Raw genomic sequence first — 21,940 nt, 5'->3', positions numbered from 1 at the left:
TTTTCTAGATTAATACTATAACTCTTTCTCTGGACTTTAATGAGATTAATAACTAAACCCAAGTATGTCATTTTGTACTGTTAAGAATTACTAAGATCTCCTTATTCATAATTTCTCAAAATATAAAAGAGTCATTATTGGGGAAAGTTACTTTTTTACACCAGATAGTGAAAAATAATTTGAATTTCCCACTGAAGTCACTGACAGAAAAATCATGATGGTATCCTATGGGATACACTTGTTCTGCTATAACACATATCATTTCAAAACCTGGCATTGTCTAATAAACAGAGTTAGGATGTGATATTACTTAAATTCCTTTTATTGGTATTTCAAACTGAAAAAATTATAAATATATGTTCTATTTACTTTAAATTAACTTTGAATTATACACAGTTCTCCTTATAAAATTGTTCACAGCCAACAATTCCCTGTAGGAAAATTCTAAATCCCGTATTCTGATATGTGAGGCCTTTAAGTACTATCCAGAATCAAATTTTTAATTGGATCTGCAGTCACATCCTAGAAGATTATACTGTACAGTTCTCAGATATAAACTTCAATTTATGTCTCAAAATAAATTTCTACCCAATATATAATCTTCACAATGCCTAACAAACTCTTATCCATGCTTCAAATTTCATGAAAATGTTTCTACTTTCTGGATATCCAAACTAAAAATGAATGTAATATTCTTTTGTGTGACTGTAGTAAATTGTAAAGTTTTAGCTCATTAAATGATTAATGCAGCACGATATATATCATAACTACATTGTTATATCATTATATATTATTGTATATAAACATAATGGATATATTCATATACACGAGTATTTATCTCTTCCAGTATATATTACATTACAATCATGTGCCACATAATGACATTTGGTCAGTGATAGACCTCATATATGACAGTAGTTTCATAAGATTAGTCTCATATAGCCTAGGTATGTAGTAGGCCATACTATCTAGGTTTGTGTAAGTACACACTCTATGATGTTTGCACAACAAAATCACCTAACTCTGTGTCCCCCTCATTAAGCAATGTATGACTATATAACATAGTAATGCTTACATCTCTTTCCTTTTTATCAGTTTTGTTATATACTACTCAGACTGTAATAAGCATGATAAAATAACTTCCTAAAAGCATTTTGTGGCATATTAGCTTACAATAGTGAGATGTACAATAGTGTTAGAATAGCTACAATAGTGATACTGATGTGGATTAAGGCTGCCCCAGCCAGAGAAGCCCAAGGTGACATGGCCTACATGCCAAACTATATGACCCAGTGGACTTTTTTTATGGTATGAATTAGGACTGCCCCAGGGAGCGAAGCCCAGGGCATCCTCACCTACATGCCGATCTATATGGCCAGATTTGTGTCTAAAGTTATATGACCGCACAATAACCAGACCCCATCTGCACTGAAATCATTTAATGACTTTTTACATCATCTTTTCTTTTTTTCCAGTAAAAATAAGTCACGTACCCATGCCTTATAAAATTAGCCCTAACCCTCAACTCGGGGCAGCAGCAGGAGCTCTGACTGCCCGTGGGTCCTGTCCCCACGCACCAGCTCTGACTGCCCATGGGTCCTGTCCCCATGCGGCAGCAGCAGGAGCTCTGACTGCCCGTGGGTCCTGTCCCCACGCACCAGCTCTGACTGCCCATGGGTCCCGTCCCCATGCGGCAGCAGCAGGAGCTCTGACTGCCCGTGGGTCCTGTCCCCACGCACCAGCTCTGACTGCCCATGGGTCCCGTCCCCATGCGGCAGCAGCAGGAGCTCTGACTGCCCGTGGGTCTTGTCCCCACACACCAGCTCTGCCTGCCCATGGGTCCTGTCCCCATGCCAGCGGGGGCAGCAGAAGCGGCAGCAGCAGGAGCTCTGCCTGCCCATGGGTCCTGTCCCCATGCTATTCCACACTATTCTCTAAATAAAAGAGCACTACTGCCAGATCTTGAGAGTCTAAGAAATCTTTCTTTCGACTCCTCGGCTCACCGACCCTGCATCAATATGGCGCTTGACTAGCAGTGTACAGGATAATCCGGAGTAAAGATGTATGCTTGGATTTGCTTGACTTGTGTTGTAGGATTAAATCTGGAGTTAGCAAACTTTTCCTGAAGAAGGACCAGAGAGTAAATATTTTAGGATCTTTGGCCCATAAGGTCTCTCTCATGACTCAACTCTACCATTGTAGTGCACAATTAGTCAGAGACAATACTTAAATGAATGTGTGTGGCTGTTTTCCAATAAATTTTTATTTACAAAGACAGGCAGTAGGATGGATGACCCATGGACCATAGTTTGCCCACCTCTGAATTAGTCTAACGCTATCTACTAACATCCTCCAGTTATTGTCAAAAACAAGTAAATCTTGAATGCACACTGATGGCCTATGCAATTTCATTTGGCTGCAATTCTTATTCTCATCATCAAAAGAAACATTAAAGGCCTACCAATTAATGTCCTGGGAGAGAGAGAGATTTCAAAAATTGTCTAAAAGAATCTTCAAATGCAACAAGTGAAAGAGCCAGGAACATTCAAATGACAACTTTCAAATTTTCCACATTGATGACATCAGGAAAAGGTGGTGATTATAAGTACTTCCAGAAAATTGGAAGAGTAAATATATACTTAACTTGGTTGTGAATTTATGGTTTGGAAGGAAATGATTTTGATTTTTATATGAAAAATGAAATGCATGGGCTGGAGTTTAAAATAATAATGTCATTTACTGAGTGATTAATATGTGATAAGAAATATTCTCTATGTACTAACTCACATATTCTCAAAACATCCTTGACAGTAAGGTGCTATTATTACCATTTCTATTTTACAGATGATGAAATTGAGGCGAAGATATATTAGAAAATTGTCTAAGGCCTATACAACAGGCATTTGACAGACTCTGTTTTCAAACCCTAGCAGTTTAGCTGTACAATCTGCTCCAATTCAAATAAGGCTTCTATTTTGCCTGCTTTATATTTCTGATTGCACAGTTTCTTAGCTGTTGACCACCAGAAAGTGGTTTAAGCTCTTTGGATTTCAATTTCTTTGTGTGTGTAATGATTAGCTTGAACAAGATAATCTCTAAGGGCTTTTCTAAATACCATGATTAAATTCACTAAAAGTCTTAGCTGCGTAAATATTTTTCAGGTTTTGAAAACTTTACCCATAGTGTTTTTACGTAAAATATTATTCAGATATTCTAAAGCCATTTGCATTTTCTCTTTAGTAGCACCTCTTATTAGAGGATGTAATTAAAATTCCTCGTCTGGGAAGAGAGTGAAATGGCAGAATCCTAGTACTGCTGTAGAGAGGTTGCGGGGATTGGAATCAGAGAACCAGAGTCACGGCTGCTTCCCTTTCAATCTAGCCAATTCTCAGTTTTTTTAAACAAGAGGATTCTTAATAGAGGGGGACTATGAAACTCATCTTAAAGAGTTGCTATTAAATGAAGTATATTGTGATACATGAACGCTAATTTTATTGATTCAACCTATATAAGCATTATAGAATTTTCTGAAGGAAACATTAATAAAGAACCTAAATATACATAACTAAATTCATTTTAAGTGGGGACAGTTTTCAGAGATCAAGATGGTTTCAGTTTGAATCTTGGTTTCAGTAGGGATCCCACAAATTTAGATACTTAGACATCTATTCAGGAAATAAATTAATGGGATTTTCTTCAAGTGGGATTTTCTTTAGAATTAAGGTAGAGAATATTATATGATATGATAAAGAATAAGATAAGAACAGAAACAAAGGCCTTCTTCAACGTAAAATGTAATATGTGTATATCTGTATTTTGCAATGACATGAAAAGGTCACTCAAGTAAATACTTATATGTTTATGATTTCATGTATTCTTTTTATCCTGACAGGCTGCCACTCCTTGAAAGAATTCATTTAATCAATTTTAATTCTACTTATTTATAAATGAAAATTATTTTCATTTATATAAGTTGTAATATGTCACAGAATGATCTATTGCCTAAATTTTTACATCACTTGACCCATAGCAGGACTTTAAATGTCATTATCTTTATCATTGTCATAATGTAGTATCAGCAACTATTCTTGGAAAATAGAAGTAAAAATAACAATGCTAATACTTAAGGCAAATTACCAATACTTACCAAGATATTGACATCTGGAAATCTTGAAACTATTAATATGCTTATATCCAGAGGCAAATGAAATCCTTAGGTGATTCTCTGTTGGTAAACATGTTAATAATTTTGCGATTTCTAGTAAAAAGTTAACATCATAAGAGAATGAAAGTGATGATAACTCTGTGCAGATGGTGGAGAGGCAAGAAGGGTAAGTTCCCAAGCATGAACAAATAACACTGAAAACAAGCAGAAGGAAGGAAACAATGAATATTAGAGGGAAATAAATGAAAAAATGCAATGGAAATCAACCAAAATTTGATTCTTGGAGAAGAACATCTAAATTGACAAGCCTGTATCTAAACTGACAATGAAAAAAAAGAGAAGACTCAAATTACTAAGTTACTAAAATCAAGTTGAAAGAGGGCACAACACTGCTGACCTTAAAGAAATAAAAAGAATTATAAGGTATCCACCAGTAAATTAGATATCAAAGTTGAAATGTTCAATTTGCTAGAAAGACAAAAACTATTCAAACTGACAAGAAGAAATACAAAATCTAATAGTCTTATAACAAGTACGTAAATTGTGGTAGTAATCCAACATTTCCATGCAGAAAAGCCTAGGGTCACATGGCATGACTGGTGAATTCCAGCAAACTTTTAAAGAGGAATTAACACCCTTCCTTCACATTTTCAAAGTTAGAGGAGGAGAGTACAATCCCCAATGCACTCTACGAGGCCAATATTACCCTGACGCCAAAGTCATACAAAGACATTACTTAATGAGAAAAGACGATATACGTTCCCCCTAAAATCAAGAACAAAGCAAGGATGTCTTCACCACTACTATTTGACATTGTGCTGGAGAATACGGGATAAGAGGCAGGAAAAAGAAACAAAAAGTATCCATATTAGAAAAGGAAGACATAAAACTATTTTTATTTGCAGATGACATGATCCTGTATATAGAGAACGCTAAAGATAAAAGTATACATACCAAAAAACAGAAAATAACAATTAAAAATATTAGAAATACTATTAGAAAAAAATTAGAAATATTAAATGAGTCCAGCAATATTGCAAGATATAAATTCAACATAGAAAAATAAATTGGATTTCTATGCATTAGCAATGAAAAATCCACAAATGAAAGTAAGAAAACAGTCCCATTACAACAGCATCAAAAAGAATAGAAGACTTATGGTTATAGTTAACAAAAGTACACTGAAAACTACAAATAATTGCTGAAATAAGTTAAATGAGAACTAAATAAATGAAAAACATCATCAGAGGTAATGGACAGAAGGAAATATTATTAAAATGGCAATAATCTCCAAATTCATACCTATCATTATTTCAGTTGCCTTACAAGTGTTCCTAAAATCACTAGGGAAACTCAAGGGACCCAGATTAGCCAAAACAATCTGGATAAAGAAGAGCAAATCGGAAAACTCACTTTTCATGATTTCAAAACTTACTGCAAATTAATGGTAATTAAGACCGTATGGTAATAACATGAGGTTAGCTATATGGATCAGTGGATTAGATTTGAGAAACTCATACATGTATGGCCAATTGATACTTGAAGGAGTGCCAAGACAATTCAATAAGGGAATATTTTTTACAAATTACAACTGGCTATACACATGCAAAAAAAATAAATAAATAAAAGGGCCCAGCCCCGTGGCTGAGAGGTCAAGTTTGCAGGCTTCACTTTGGCGGCCTAAGCTTTCGTGGGTTTGGATCCTGGGCACAGACACGGCACCCCTCATCAGGCCATGCTGAAGTGGCTGCACACATAGCACAACCAGAGGCACTCACAATTAGAATATACAATTATGTACTGGGGGAGAGAGAGAAGGAGGGGGAGGAGGAAGGGCAGTGGAGGGAAGGGGGAGGAGGAGGAGAAGAAGAAGAAAGAAGATTGGCAACAGATGTTAGTTTAGGTGCCAATCATAAACAAAAAGAAAAAGAAAAAGGGAATTTGAACCCCAATTTCATGCAATATGTAAAAATTAACTAAAATTTATTGTAGAATTAAATATAAGAGGTAAAAGTATAACACTCAGAAGAAAACACAGGAACAAATCTTCATGACCTTAGATTGGCAATAGTTTCTTAAATACAATTAAAAAATACAAGTGAAAATGACTAAATAAATTAATTGGATTTCATCAAAGTTAAAAACTTATGTGCAAAGGATACTATCAAAGAAATCAAAGGAAAACCCAAAGAATAGAATAAAACACTTGCAAATCATGTCTGATAAGGGACATCCATACAGAATATATAGAGAATATTTATAATTCAACAATAAAATGACAACTCAATTAGAATATGGAAAAGAATCTGAATAGACATTTCTCTAAACACATATAAATGGCCAATAAGCACATGCAAAGATGCTCAATATTGTTAATTATTAGGGAAATGCAAATCAAAACTACAACGAGATATCCTTCACACTTACTAGGATGACTAAAAACAAAAAGATAAACAATAGCAAATGTTGGCAAAGACATGGAGATATTGGAAATTTCATACATTGCTGGTGGGATTGTCGAATGGGTCAACCATTTTGGAAAATAGTCTGACAGTTCCTAAAAATGTTAAACATATGACCCAGCAATTTAACTCTTAGGTATATCTCAACTTAATTGAAAACATATGTCTACATGAATGCTTTATGTAAGTGTAAATAATGGTATTATTCATAACAGCCAAAAAAATGGAAAGATCCCAATTATCCATTACTTGAGGAATGGATAAAAATGTGTGGTATTTTTATACAGTGGAAAATTATTTGGTCATAAAAAACGGTGAAATACTGATACATGATACAACCTGGATGAATCTTGAAAATATTCTTCTAAGTCAGAGAAGCCAGTAATGAAAGATCACATATTATGTAATTCCATTTATGAAAAATGTCCAGATTAGTAAAATAAATGGAGACAAAAAAGTAGATTAATGGTGGCTAGGGGCTAGAGGCTGTAGGAATGGAGTGTGACTGCTACTACATATGAGGTTTACTTTGGGGACAAAGAAATGTTTTAAAAATAAATAGTGGTGATAGTTACACAACTGTCAATACACTAAAAACCACCGAATTGCACAATTTGAAAGAAAAAATTTTATGGTATGTGAATTATATCTCAATAAAGCTGTTATTTAAAAAAACAATGCTAAGGGGCTTATGATCATTTACATGTCTTCCCATTTATAAACACTAATTTAGAAATGATAAACTCATCTCAGATATAAAATTTTTTATAACAATAATGAGTGATGTTAAGGGATAAAAATGATTAGCCATTGGAATTTTAATACAGCACTCTGAAGATAAACACATCTCAGTTTCTGAATTATAATTCAAAGAAGGATGAATTTACCAAAGAAATGATCTCTCACAGTTTCAAGTGTCAACATGTCAGCTCAGTTTCTAGTGTATTAAATTTTGACACCACAGGATACCAATGACAGAAATGTAAGTATTTGCCAGAATCCTTCTAATCATCACAGAATATGCTGAAGAGTGGAAAGCGAGGCCGGCCCAGTGGTGTTTGCACCATTCCACTTCGGCAGCCTGGGGTTCACGAGTTTGGATCCTGGATGTGGACCTGGCACAGCTTGTGAAGCCATACTGTGGCAGCGTCCCAAATAAAACAGAGGAAGATTGATGCAGATGTTAGCTCAATGACAGTCTTCCTCACACACACACACACACACACACACACACACAAAGTGGACAGAAATATTAAACACCAGATATAGGTATACTCCTGTGAAGTATAAATGAAAAATGTTGAAAGAGTCTATTATATGATAGGCAATCCATAAATAGTTGCAATATTTGATTAACTTATTCTTTCAGAGGGCATATAACAAAAAAGCGTATATTAATAAAACCACACGGAATGTAATAAACACATCTTAATAACTTAGAATTATTTTTGTATTCTGAAAATATCTAAGGATCATTCTTAGGAAAACTCATTATTACATTCTATATGTCTAACAAAGATTTTTATATAAAGAAAATTTACAGTGTTTCCTTATTATGCATTGCTAAAATGGCAGAAGCCAACATGTGTGAAACATTACTTGGAATCTTATAATTAAGATAACAAACAGGGAGATTTTTGAAGTCTAACATTTAAGATCCAAACTTCTGTGATTTTAAAGGACAACTGGGCACAATGAAATGAATAATGTTTTTAAAAAGAAAGACATCTTTCAAGATAATATTAAGAATGTAATCTTGAACACTGAAGGATGATGATTCAGTACAGCAGTTTGGCAAAACAATCACTAACAAACAACGCAACAAATAGAACCCATAAAAATAATATATAATCCAGAGGGATTAAAACATAGTATTGTATGTTAATATTTGTAGGCACTTTTTGTTGTAATAAAACTTAAAAGATTATACTCTCCTTTACCTAAAAGAGTTTCCTGCAAGAGAAAAACAAAACAAAACAAATGATTCTTTCCTTTCCAGCTCAAGAGAAAAAGTCACAAATCAAAGTGTCATCAGCGAACTTGTAGTACTTTAATACACAGCCCATCACAGTCTTCTTAGTGTCTTAGAAAAGTATCCCAGAGGAAGAGCGTTGAAATAAAACCCTTTGAGGTGCTATACAAGAACTCTTACTGTAAATGAACCGATACCCAACACTGCCTTTCAGGCTCCTGTCCCCATAGGAGGAGTGAAATTACTGAAGGTAGGGGTCCATCAAGGCTGACTCCGTATCTCATGGCCATCAGTGTACAACACTCCTGACACTAGAAGTCAAATTATTCAATATTAGAAATTAATAGAGAGGAATTCATTTTTTCTAAAAATCTAATTCCTTTCCCCGATACCCCTGGGTGTGTATTATTACTTTGATTGTAAAGTCATTTCCAAATAATGTCTACAGATGGACTTCTGAGTCTAATGTCAAATATAAAAATCTGAGTGTGTACGTTTGAAAGAATGGAAAACAGTTTAGAAAGATAAAGCCTCTAGAATAACGAGGTAATATTGTGCCTTTTGTAGCACATTTTATTTCCATATTAGGTAATTTTCTTATAGAGATAATTTTAACCAAAATCATGTGTGTGATTTGGCAAAGAAGGGTTGTATAATATGCCACTGATATAGAAGATGGATCAGGAAGATAATTTTACTCTTAAAAATATATAAGTTTAAAAGATCTTGGGATTTTATTAAAAAAAATTAAAGGGAAGAAAATGAAACAAAACTCACAATTTTCCAAGCTCAGATTTTCTGCAGGGGTAAATGTACGTCTGCATGTGAATTCCTTGGACTACTATATATGTATACGTATTCAGAGCTTTTCATTTTTTGGAAGTGATTTTCCAATGTACTTGTCATGTATCTCAGTTAAAATCCACAGTGAGCCTTTGAGGTCTCAACAGCATTTCCTTGCTCCTGTAACTGATTTCATGCTCTATTAAATTTATGAAAAACACCTTTCATTTTGTTCTCTTAGTTATTATAGGAAAGTTAAAAACAGAACTGTTACTATGTGTAAATAATGTAAGGCATTCAGAAAAAGTACAATATACCAACTTTCATTCCTATAAACTTATAAACAGTATTGATGAAACTTGCCACAATTTGGTCTGGATTTTGTTATGTCAAAATATGACGAATAATATGAAATATTTCTTAAGAATTTAACAAGAGTCTTATGACATATATTTTTGTTGAAAATCCACTAGTTTTCTATCAATCAGGAAACAAGTGCTTATGAGTCCACGCTCTATCAGCTTAAATTTAGGCAAGTCTGAGATTTGATACGGGTTCTTGTCATTAAAATATGTCCAATGTAAATTAATTGACTATGGCATTTAAAAAAAGACACATAGGAACATTATTTATATTTTAAAAATAAGAGAAAATAACTGCTTTCCCTTAGGAATTTTGAGGTTAAATGATTCTTCAGTACCAGACTGACCTTGCTGAGTGGCGTGCAGATGTAACTCAGTGGCCTAACCTCAGATGGTAGAGATACTTTCCGTTTACCCAGGACAGTGAGTCTCAAGGAAATGAGCGGCTCTGTAAGAAAAGACTTGTATATACATATAGACTTGTATGTATAGAAGACATATGGTATTTTGTGTTATAATGGGAATAAATTAATAGGAAGATAAAGCTTTTCAATCAGAAATTAACTATGTGTAAAAGTAAATTTGAATAGAGAAAAGCCAATATCATTTTATTTCAGGCTATAGTTTAAAGATATGCAAATATTCCACTTTTTATGCATTCAGGACAGAATCAGAGAGAAAATTATATTCAATGGAGATTTTGGGTAATTGGAATTGCATTCCATAAACAAGGATGTGTATTAATGTTTGGATTCTGTTTATGGTTTAATTTAAACATCCTTGGTCTGCTCAGGATACTTTCATATATATCATTAGAAAAGCTTTCAGTTTAGTTGAGGAAATACTGGTGATAAAAACACCCGTCCATGGAAGCCTTAGACTTAGAACTGTTATTTCATCTGATTTAATATGATAGGGTTCATACTTCTCATAGAAGTGCTATGATATTCTAATTCAATTTTGGTTGAATTAAGAAGATAGTTTCTGATTTGAAAAGTTCTTTAGCAACTATATAATCCTAATATCAGAAAAGTATATATTTTTAAAAGAAAAGGATGATAAACTTCTTACATCTGAGATTTATTAATAGACAAATGAAGTGCTGTATATAACTAGGGTGGGGCTAGATATCAAAGGAACTATCAAAGCCATTTAATTACTGATCATACAAAATTAGATATCAGATATTTTTGACTTCCATAGTAATTTTCAAAGATACTCATGACTGTATTTTCACAAACATTATATTTGAGTGGAATTTTTTCTGGGCCCTTTCTCTGGTTATATTTTTTCTCATGTCATTGAAACGTCAGATTGACCTAGGTGGCATATTTAAATAATGAGAATAGGTTATGCTGATTTGATATTTATTATTTTAATTGCCCCCATATAGCACAGAGATTGAAACTCTGGTAATAGTCTCAGCCAGCCTAGATGCCACATTTAGGACAGGATGCTTACTAGCTCTGTGACTTTGGGCAAGTTATTCAAACTAATGTGAAAAAAATAGATAAATATGATAATTAAAAGAGATAGAGCTTGGTATATATCATTACTAACAGCTGTTATGGTATGTTAGATAAGAAGCAACAACAGTTTTTTGACACTCATTATAGTTAAAAAGGATTTATTGTTCTTACAGGAGAGATCTTTAAAAATTTCTTAGGAATTTCCTTTAAGTGGGTATCTGTAAGCCTACAGAGAATTATCAAGGGGTTCAACAGAAAGAATTACTGCTATTGTTGGAAAAAAAGATACAACTAAATATAGATCTTTTGTGTTAAGACTGTTTGGGTCTTAATGATGTAATCTTTTCCATCTCATAGCCCACCTGTTTCTTAGTTCCTATAATTTCATTACTTTAGTTATTATGCTACTCACAGGGTCCTTTTCCTCCTGCTGCAGCCACATTTATCCTGATAACAGATTTCCCAGTTTATTTGCCCCCATATTTTATTAGTTCTCCTTTCATTATTTTTTCAAATAACTAGTTCTGATTTTGGTAATATTGATTCTATTGTTTACAACCCATATAGGTACACACAAATTTAATTTCAGCAATTTTGTTTTCCCTTTTGATTATAAGATTTCCTATTCTCAGATTGCTATTTTTAAATTAATTTTTTATTAAATATTGCTAGTGCATTTTTTAACAAGTCAAATTGACAGACATCTGCTTTGGTCTGTGATTGAGTAACAGAGACTGTGTTACTGCCCTCCCCTGCCCACTTAAACAACTAGAAAATTGGACAAACTATGTGAAATATAGAGGGAATTGCTAAAAATTTAAAAAACTGATAAAATCAAGTATTGGAAAGAATATGGGACAATTGGAACTTTCAGAATGAGGATTATACAGCCACTTTAGAAAACATTTGGCAGTTTCCTGTGTTTAAAAGTTAAAATTATGCAATCCACTTCTCAGTATTTACCCCAAGGTAAATAAAACGTGTGTCCATAAAATCTTTTTCTTGAATTATCATATTTGAGTTATTGAAAATAGCCTTTTGTGGGGGCCTGGCCCCGTGGCATAGTGGTTAAGTTCGCGGTGCTCCGCTTCAGCAGCCTGGGTTTGTGGGTTCAAATCCCAGGCATGGCCCTACACCACTCATCCGCCATTCTGTGGCAGCAACCCACATACAAATAGAGGAAGACTGGAAACAGATGTTAGCTCAAGGCTAATCGTCCTCAGCAAAAGTAAATAAATAAATAAAATAGCCTTTTTTCTTTCAGTTATGTAAAGATATAATTGACACACAGTATTGTATAAGTTTAAGATATACTGCATAATGACTTGACATACAAAATGATTACCACAGTAAGTTTATTTAACTTACGTAATGTACAACATGATGGATATAGTTAACACTGCTGTTTGGTATATTGGAAAGTTGCTAAGAGAGCACGTCTTAAAATTTCTCATCACAAAGAAGAAAATAATTTTTTTGTAATAGTATGAGGTGATGGATGTTAGCCATTTACTTTTACATTTCCACTTAAATATTACATACACATACATGATAGTATTCAACTTATATACTCACCATGACAAATACGCTAATATAATTAATGAATGTTCAACATTACCAGAGTTGTTAAATAATAAAAGGAATCTATCATTTCATATGTGAATAGTTGCAGTTATTAAAATAAATAATTCAGTGAAAAGACAAGGAAGAAATGCTTTATCACAAATCAATAAATTGTTATAACTATAAAATAAGTTCTTATATTGGTATAGCAAATCAACTTTTTCTATTAATATTTACATTGTCAATACTAATTTTTACTTAGTTTTATGTTGGTTCAGTCATATACATTTTACATAAAATTTTAAATTGACTTATATGTAAATTTTAGCATTTTTATAAATTGCCTAAGGCGTAGTGTTTCCCAATGAACTAGAGCTCATTCATGTATTCATTTCTGAGCACATACAGTCATGTACTTTATATGACTTAAATAAACATGTAACTTGTAAGAAAAGTAGAAGCATAATTACAAAATGATGTTCTTGTACTGATTAGCATGAGCACTTTGAGGATCAATAATGTGCAATTAAGCTTTTCGATTCCCAGTATTCTAAGGGATTACCACTAGTTTCTTTCATTAGAGCAATTAATTGGGCATTAAGTTGAAAGTGAGAGTCTTCATTAAATGATTTATTTACCAATCTTTAAAAAATGACTTGTTAATGAACTTTAATTTTTTTGTTGTTGTGTTTTGTTTTAAATCTGAGCACTTCTTGGGATTGCTGGTAGGAGAAGAAAACTATCAACTTAACATTTTTCCCATCTAATGAACCATTGTTGATTATAGTACATGTCACTATCAAATGCGTTTTTCAAAATCCAAAAAAATATAATGGCATGTAATGTTTATTTTCAAAAGAAAGAATATGCTGGTATGATGCTAAATATAAGGTCATTTGTATGAGCACTTTTGAGAAGCACCTCCACTCAGCTGAATCCATACTATCTGAGATCCTTACTGATACACATAAGGGTTGCTGCCCAAGAACGAATTCTTTTTATCTGGAGACAGTCTATACCCTTTCATTCTTATCTCTTAAGTTTTTCAGTTTTCCTCAGTTTTTTCCTCATGTCATTTTTCATTTCAGTACTGCAGCCAAGATACCATATTTCATTTAGTTATGTTTCCTTAGCATCCTCCTGGCTGAAAGAGTTTTTCACTTTCCTTATTATTGGTGACCTTGAAAGTCCTGAGGAGTACTGGTGAGATATTTTTGTAGCACGCCCTTCTATTGTAATTTGCTGATAATTTTCTCATGATTAGACTAGGATTATATGTTTCTTGGAGAATGACAGGAGAGCTAAATGCCATTTTTATCACATCATATCAAGGCTATGTACTACCAACATAATTTCTCACTGTTCATGTTGACCTTGATCACCTGGTTGAGATGGTAGGGTTTGTCAGGTTTCATCACTGTAAGATTATTCATTTTTCTCTCCCCTTCTCAATACTTTAATTTTGGAAGGAAGTCCCCATGTGTAGCCCATATTTAAGGCATGAGGAATTATGATCTCCTCCCTCAAAGGCAGAATGTCCATATAAACGTTTTGGAATTTTTCTGCATCGGAAGAAAAATTTATTTAATCAACAGTTTTTATAGGTCATTTTTTAAATCAATAGTTTATATCAGTATGGATTTAGGAATATTTATTTTATACTTTGAGTTATAATTCAATAGTATTCTTTTTCTCCAGTTGCTCAAATTGTTCCAACTTTGGCTATCAATTCTTTCAGTCAGCTCCTATATCCCTTTGACAAACCTTCATCAATGTGTTTGTGTTGTTCTTGTTGCTCTTTGTTGTTGTTTGTGAGCACTTTCTTACTTTCAGGCACTGTAAAATGCTCCAGACTCATCTTCCATTATTCCATACTAAGTTACTTATTTTAAATATTTGCTGTAGGTGCTTGGATGAATATAATCTAAATTAACATTAGATTCTAAATTAAAAAAAAGATTTTTTTTTGTATTTTGATTGGAATGGCTTTAAATGTATAGAATAATCTAAGGAAAACTCATCACTTTTACGGTATAGAGGTGTCTCTCTGGCAGTCTGGCAGTCTTACCATTTATACAGGTCTTTTATGCTTTTCATCAAAGTTTTACAGTTTATGTGAGCATCTTTCACATTTTTTCAGATGATTTTCCAATATTATCTGATCCCCCATCCTGGGATCAGCCACTTTCCAAGGAACCCTAGTTCTTTATACAGGAGAAAGACATTAAAAACTAAGACCTGGGCATTGCTAATGGCGTGCCATCACTCATTGGTCCTCTCAGCTGACAAAGTAAAGATAAATATTTGTGTGTCCTAACCTGTGTATATGCATACATCTATAAATATTCCTAAATGCAAGCATTTGTATCTATATTAAACTACACATGAGTTCCGTCACAGTGTATAATTTTTTAATACACTTTTTGGTTCACTCTGCTGATATTTGGTGACAATCTCTGTAGCTATGTTCATGAGACATATTGGTCAGTAGTTTTCCTTTCCTTTAATGTCCTCCACTGGTTATAGTACTAGGGTAATGCTTGCCTCTTAGAATGAGTTAAGATGCGTTCTGTTTTTATTTTATGGACAGTTAGCTGAGAATTGGTATCATTTTTTCTTTAAACGTTTAGTAGAATCCCCTAGTGATACCATCTGGGTCAGATGCTTCCTTTTTTGGAAGATTGTGAATTGTTGATTCAATTTCCTTAATAGATATAGGCTATTCAGATTATGTATTCACCTTATGTGAGTTTTGTTAGCTTGTGTCATTCAAGAAATTGGTCCATTTCATCCAAGTTTTCAAATTTGTGGATAGAGTTGTTAATAGAATTCTTTTATATGATGATTCAAGGATTTATTAAACCATACTTGCAAAATACACTGATAACTGCATTAGCAAAAAATCATTGTAAGAACATCCCACAATTCTGCAACTATCAGTTGTAAAAAGTTTGTTCTTGAAAGTGGGAATGGTCCAACATTGTATTCTTCCAGTTTCTAAGTTTGTTCTGAACCTTGTTAGCACTAGCACTAAGTTTTTGGAACCTCACAAACACAAAGAAACATTTTTTAGGCAAAGCAGCAATAGAAACTGTCTGTTCATGTAGCTGAAGTAAAGAGTAGGGTCAGGATTCCTCAAGTTACAGTGTTGGTAATCTGGCAAGACAGTGATGGTAAGAAGATTCATAGTTTAAAAATAAAATATTTTACAGACTGTAAACCTTTAAAACATGATTTTTATACCTACTTTATAGAACACTAAGGAAAGCATGTATAGTATTACCTATAAATAAAGCAATGTGAAATCAGGAATACATTTTACTAATCTACCTAGTAAAAGGTTCTACTGATTTATCAGAAAGATTTTACAATACACGGAGACGTATTGCTGAATAAAGAGGGGTTCTATAAGAAAAGCACTTACTAAATTATCAAGTACAGAAATGACCAGTTCAAAGATGAATTAAATGCCCAATTTGGGGTGAGATGGCAGATTTAAGAAAAAGGAAAATCCTAAGATAACACTGATAATACCAACCTTTCTTCATCATCTACTGCATTTGACAGAAATTAACCTTTAAAAATTTTACCCATGACACTTTTATTCAGCTTAATTATTCCATGTCCAGTGTAGTGTAAGTTAATCACCACTTCATGCTTTGTCAAAATACTGTCTTCATCTTTTGATCACGTCAAGTGTTTCACACGCTCTAGCCCAGTACACCCACAACTAAGAGCAGCCTACTTCATTAGAGGAAACGTGTAAGATTTCTGTTCAAAATCTCACAAAAGCTAATAAACTAGTTTATAGTCATTCCACTATGGTACACAGTACATTATGTAGTGAACATTGGTTGACAAATTATTGAATGTATTAAAAAGCAACATTTCATTAAGAAGGATATTTTGCTTTACATATCTAAAACCTAGTTAGAAAGTGTCTGAATTTCCTAGTATCAGAAGCTACAGTCTTTTTAAAGACAAAAGACTTTAAAACAGTAAAGTGCTTACTGTTTGTACCACACAAAGCAACTTAATTCAGAGTATTTTGGCAACTCAATCTAAGCAAGAATAGGGGCTACTGAAAAAGAAGTCTTTAAGAAGCCTTGTCATTTTAGGGTTAAATTTTAATGGAATGTAAAGTTTGAATTCTTATAATTTAAACAAATGAAACTTTGAAATTTCTAATTAATTCTAACTGGATTTATGGAAAAATTAATCTGTGAGAAAAACGTAGCACAGAATGCAAAGTCTCCACCACTTTTAAGCAAAGTGTATAAAGGTTCTAAGAGGGTCAGGGCAAGGAAGGAGGGGCTTTGATATTTACGACAGGAGGCATTTTCTCTCCCTCTTCTTGATGGGAGTGGGCAGAGAACTGCTATCATAGCTTCATCAAACACTGTCTTAAGGCTTTACTGTGCGATAGCCAAGCACTTCGTTATTTACAGCCCTGATCCCCTTAGCCATTGCTAAACCTTGTGGGTAATGGTGGGAGTTAGCTTCTTCTCCTACAGTTTCTTAATCATGTCTTTATCATCTCTAGGATCAAGTTTAGTTCCCACTAGGATGATGGGAGTGTTGGGATAATGGTGTCACACTTCAGGATATCACTTTGCATGGACATTTTCAAATGATGCAAGGCTCACAAGGGAAAAACAAATGAAGAATATATCTGTTTGTGGATAAGATAGGAGGCATAGTCTGTCAATCTTCTTGTCCAGCTGTATTCGGTAAACCCAGGTGGACTGGTTTTCTATCTACCATAATATTGTCAGAATAGTTGTCAAAGATGGTGGGGATGCATTTTCCAGAAAATACACTGGTTGTGTAAGTGTTTAGTAGGCAAGTTTCACTTACATCTCCATCTCCTACCACCACAGTTGATGGCCTGCATCTGGGCCACTTTGGGGGTGCTGTCCTGGGTGTTGAGAAAGAAGCAGTGGACTGGTTAGTCCAAAGTCCAAAGCTTCACAGTTATACTAACTGCTATTTGCCAGGCCAGACACTTAGGGACTAGCTCCTTCCTATGTAATATTTATCTTAGAGAGTGAAAGCCCTAGACTCAGAATATCTGACTTAAAATCCTTTATTAGCTGTCAGACATTGGAAGTTGACTTTGCATCTCTGTGATAGAGTTCCCTCACTTCTCAGATAGGTATAGTACAATAAATACAATTGTGAGAATAAAATAAGATTATATACGTGATGTGCTAAAAATAATGCCTTGCTTTCGGTATGTTTTCAACAGATATAAATTTAGCACTACTAAAACTTCTCAGTTTCCCTCCCACATGGTCTGAAATGTCTATCATTATTGATCTTCTCCTGTGAATTACAAGCGATATTCCCTGGGGAGGATGGGGGGAAACAGCAATTAATTCACTTAAAGGGAAGTAGTTAATCAATTTGTAGTCACTGGTCCTTTCTGTCCTCTTCCCTTAAGGAAGGGAAGTGACATCCAAGACACAGTTACTTGGGTTTACACTGAAACCCTAGCTTTTGGGGGAACTCTGGGTAATGACTTGAGAGCTTAAATGAGATTCATTTTTCAGGAATAAATAATCAGTATGACATTTGCTAGTCAGTAACTGATTTTTTCATAATATTATATTCATCTATTCCTAGGATATCATTCTTTGATTAAATAATAATGTGAATAAATCATTTACAGTTTATTTTGTTTGAAAAGAGAGATTGTTTCTATCAGATGTAGTTTAGTTTGGAGAATGGTAAGAGTTTGGACTATCCATTACTTATGCAAAGATTTCAAAATTATAGTGAGTATATACCAAGCCAGAATAGCAATTGCACACAGCTTGACCTCTTTAGAGGGCAAATGCATCACAGAAATGGTAACAAATCCATAATGTGTAAGCGTCCAAAACATCAGTTAATGCAAAAGGTATGATAATCGAGCTTCTCCAAATCAGTCAAGAAGCTGTATAATGAAATTTCTTATCATTGGTTATGCTTTGTTAAGAATGCACTTAGCATGATAAATTATTTTTCAGATATAAAATCAAGCCTGGTCAGGGTATCTGCCCTTTACTGAGGAAAAGGATTAACTTACTGCCACTTAAATAAATATGTTCTAAATATCCAGTAGTATATTAAATTGTCTGAGAACTCTTCAGAGAAAAAAAAAAGGAAATTTTAATAAAATACAACCTAAATCTTAGCCATCTTTTCTGCAAATCTCTTAATTTTCAAAATCCTTAGTAAAAAGTATCTACTAAGATGTGTGAGTGTGACCCATTAGAATCCCAGATTAAGGTAAACTGTAACAGATCATTTTGCCTTAGAATGTGTGGTGAATTTTTGGTCAATTGGCACCAATATCCTTTCATAACAGCACCGCAATTTCTTTTTACCATAATTATTTTAAAGCCTAGTTTTCTACTTTACTCCACCGATTCCACTTTACCCTTTAGCTAAGCGGCCAGAATCAGATTCTGTTACTTGTATCCAAAGTCCCATAACTAATATAAAATCTTCCAAAATTTTTTTGTCCACATAGATTCCTATACACTATAGAAGCAAGGCAATTCTGATACAAAAAGGGGAATTTTATAAACCTGGACATTATAATAACTTCCCTAGAATATGGCAAGTTCTAGTACCTGGCATTTCTATGGTAATACACATAACAGAGGACCAGAAAAATCTTATCTCTCCAGGATAATTTTCTCTTGATATTTCTTGATATATAACAGCAACAATAAGTTCAGTATTATAAATTCATTATATCACATTTTCTAAAGTAGACATGTTACTGCCCAGAGGGATGTGAGCAATTGCGTGGTAATCTAAAGTAACCAGTTCGGATGCTAAAATGATCTATAGGAACAACAGAAAAATGTCTGTGTGTTCACAACTTTTGCACTCTGAAGAGAAAATAGCCAAGTGCGAGATATAGGATTATTCAAAAGTTCTTCTTCTGATTTAACCCAATACTGTTTGAATCTTAAGCATATTGGGGAACTATTTAGCTTTCTGTAGCCTGAAAACCAATAGCCCTCAACTATTTCTGTTTACAGAATTAAGTAAATTACCTGGAGAAATTATAGGAAAATAGTTTTCTCTACAATTCTCTGACTGACTGACTAAAAGGGCTTGCTTAACTTCAGAAACCTATGTCATCCAGTTATCTGGATCTTACTAAAAGGTAGCATAAATGATTGAAAAAGTGTTGGCTTTGAAATTAGACTATCTAGATTGAGTCTTATTATGCAATTTAAAGTCCTGGTTTTCTCATGTGATACATGGGCATAATATGTCAGCCAAGGGAGTGTAACCGTATTGGATGCATCACAGATTCATAAATACTTGGCAGAGCTTGTGACATGAAATCATGTATAACTAGTTAACATAAAAAGATCTATTTTGCGGAATTAAAGATAAAAAGATTAAACAATTCTTGAGGCTAACAGCCAGTCCTCAGTCTGAACTGTTACAGAACAAAAGCAACCATTTAATTCTTTAAATAATATATAAGGTGAGGATTTTATAATATACATGTAATATTTCTCATGACCATAGAAATTTTTATTTTTAATTATTAATTGATAGTAGTATAGTACAATTAGATAAATTCCATATTGACAGAGAATTTAGGTAGTTTCAAAAAAGTCTCAATTATAAACAATGCTGTAATTTCCATTTTTCCAAGTGACATATAACTAAATCCTCTTTCACACTTCCAAGTTTTCTGAGCTCTCTTCTTCCCACCCCTATTGTTCTCAGTCTACTTTATGTTATAGCCACTTTTGTTTGGATCACCATTTTGAAAAATCTATTTTATCTCCCTGTCTCTGTTATTATATTGTTCATCATGCAACTAGCCATTTTTTGAAAAATCAAGTATATGATTATGCCACTTCCATTCTTAGTGTTCTCAATAGAATGAAACTGCCCTCACGTTAAAAATCATATCTTCAACTAACCTTTTATAAAATATAGCAAACCAAAACTAATACTGCCAGTAAATCTTAGCAGCTGCACTTTCAAATTATGTTTAGAATCAACCATCTTTTTTTTCAGTCAAATCAACCACATGGATTTGAATGCTTTATTATCTTTGTTCCTGCATCCATCCATTTCTCACCATCACCACCGATACAGCCCGCATATAAGCCTCTCTCATCTCTCACCTGGATTTTGCAAAATTTCCAGCTTGATCTGCTTGAATTTCTTGTTCTTCAGTCAATTAACTATCACAGCAGATGAGTGTCTTCTTAAAGTTTATCAAATCATTTGCCCACCACTCAAAACTTCCACTTAAGGGGTTTAAGGGTATTAGATTAAGGGGAGCAGAATATAGACTCAAATGGGTAAAATCACTTCAAAGGTGTGCTGTCTTAGAAGTAAGGGTTTATTCAATGTGTTGATTTTAGTTCCCTCGAATGGTGTTAATAGTCTGCTAGTTTAGTTAATCAAAGCCTGGGCTCAATATTGGACTGCAGTTAATGAGTTTGAAATGACTGAATTTCTCAGGCCTACTATAGACAAAAAAAGATCTTGGATTGTAGGAAATGGGTTTCTTATAATGAATCAATTGTAAGCAAACTTCTTAACCAGACCTGCAAATGCCTAATAGGATATTCCATTCCCCAGGCTGAGCAGGACACCAGCATCTTTGAAGACTTTTGTGATGACTCACCTTTGTAGGTCAGAGACGATATATGAATACTGCAATGAAATTTTATTCTATTTCAATAGAAATAACGTGATCCTGGAGAATTAGAGGTCAAGTTATGTTAACTATCTGAGAGATGAGCACAGTTATCACAGTAAGCCATGGGAATGGAATAATAACACCAAGTACTGTTTAATGAGAAATCTCTAGTGATGGTTAATTCATCACCGAGTTCCTAAAAATGAAATAGATAGGCACCCTGTTAAAGTGCTACTTTGGGGGAAAATTTAAGCATCTTAACTCAATTCACAGTAGTGGGAATTCATGGTCTATTACTTGTTTTCTAAAACTAAGCTAGTTCTCAGACCTGGGTCTCTTGACTGTGGTGGAGACTTTCTTTTTGAGGAAAGACTGCTCTTCATAGTCATATGTGTAGACTACGAGTCTTCTTTCATGTGTTCTCTATTTTCCAGGTGATTGTAAACCTGAGAAAGATAAATAGCTATACCTTTGGGGGTTATTAGATACC

The 21,940-nt window shown here is 33.7% G+C and overlaps 1 pseudogene; it reads right to left on the bottom strand.

The window, feature by feature from the left end:
- Positions 1-19,253, bottom strand: part of LOC106827595 (ras-related C3 botulinum toxin substrate 1-like) — a 32,243-nt pseudogene extending 12,990 nt beyond the window's left edge.
- Between the last annotated feature and the right edge of the window lie 2,687 nt (positions 19,254-21,940).

Source organism: Equus asinus, chromosome 11 (assembly GCF_041296235.1).
Source record: "Equus asinus isolate D_3611 breed Donkey chromosome 11, EquAss-T2T_v2, whole genome shotgun sequence".
Lineage (NCBI taxonomy): Eukaryota > Metazoa > Chordata > Mammalia > Perissodactyla > Equidae > Equus > Equus asinus.
This window is presented reverse-complemented; position numbering and strand designations above follow the sequence as displayed.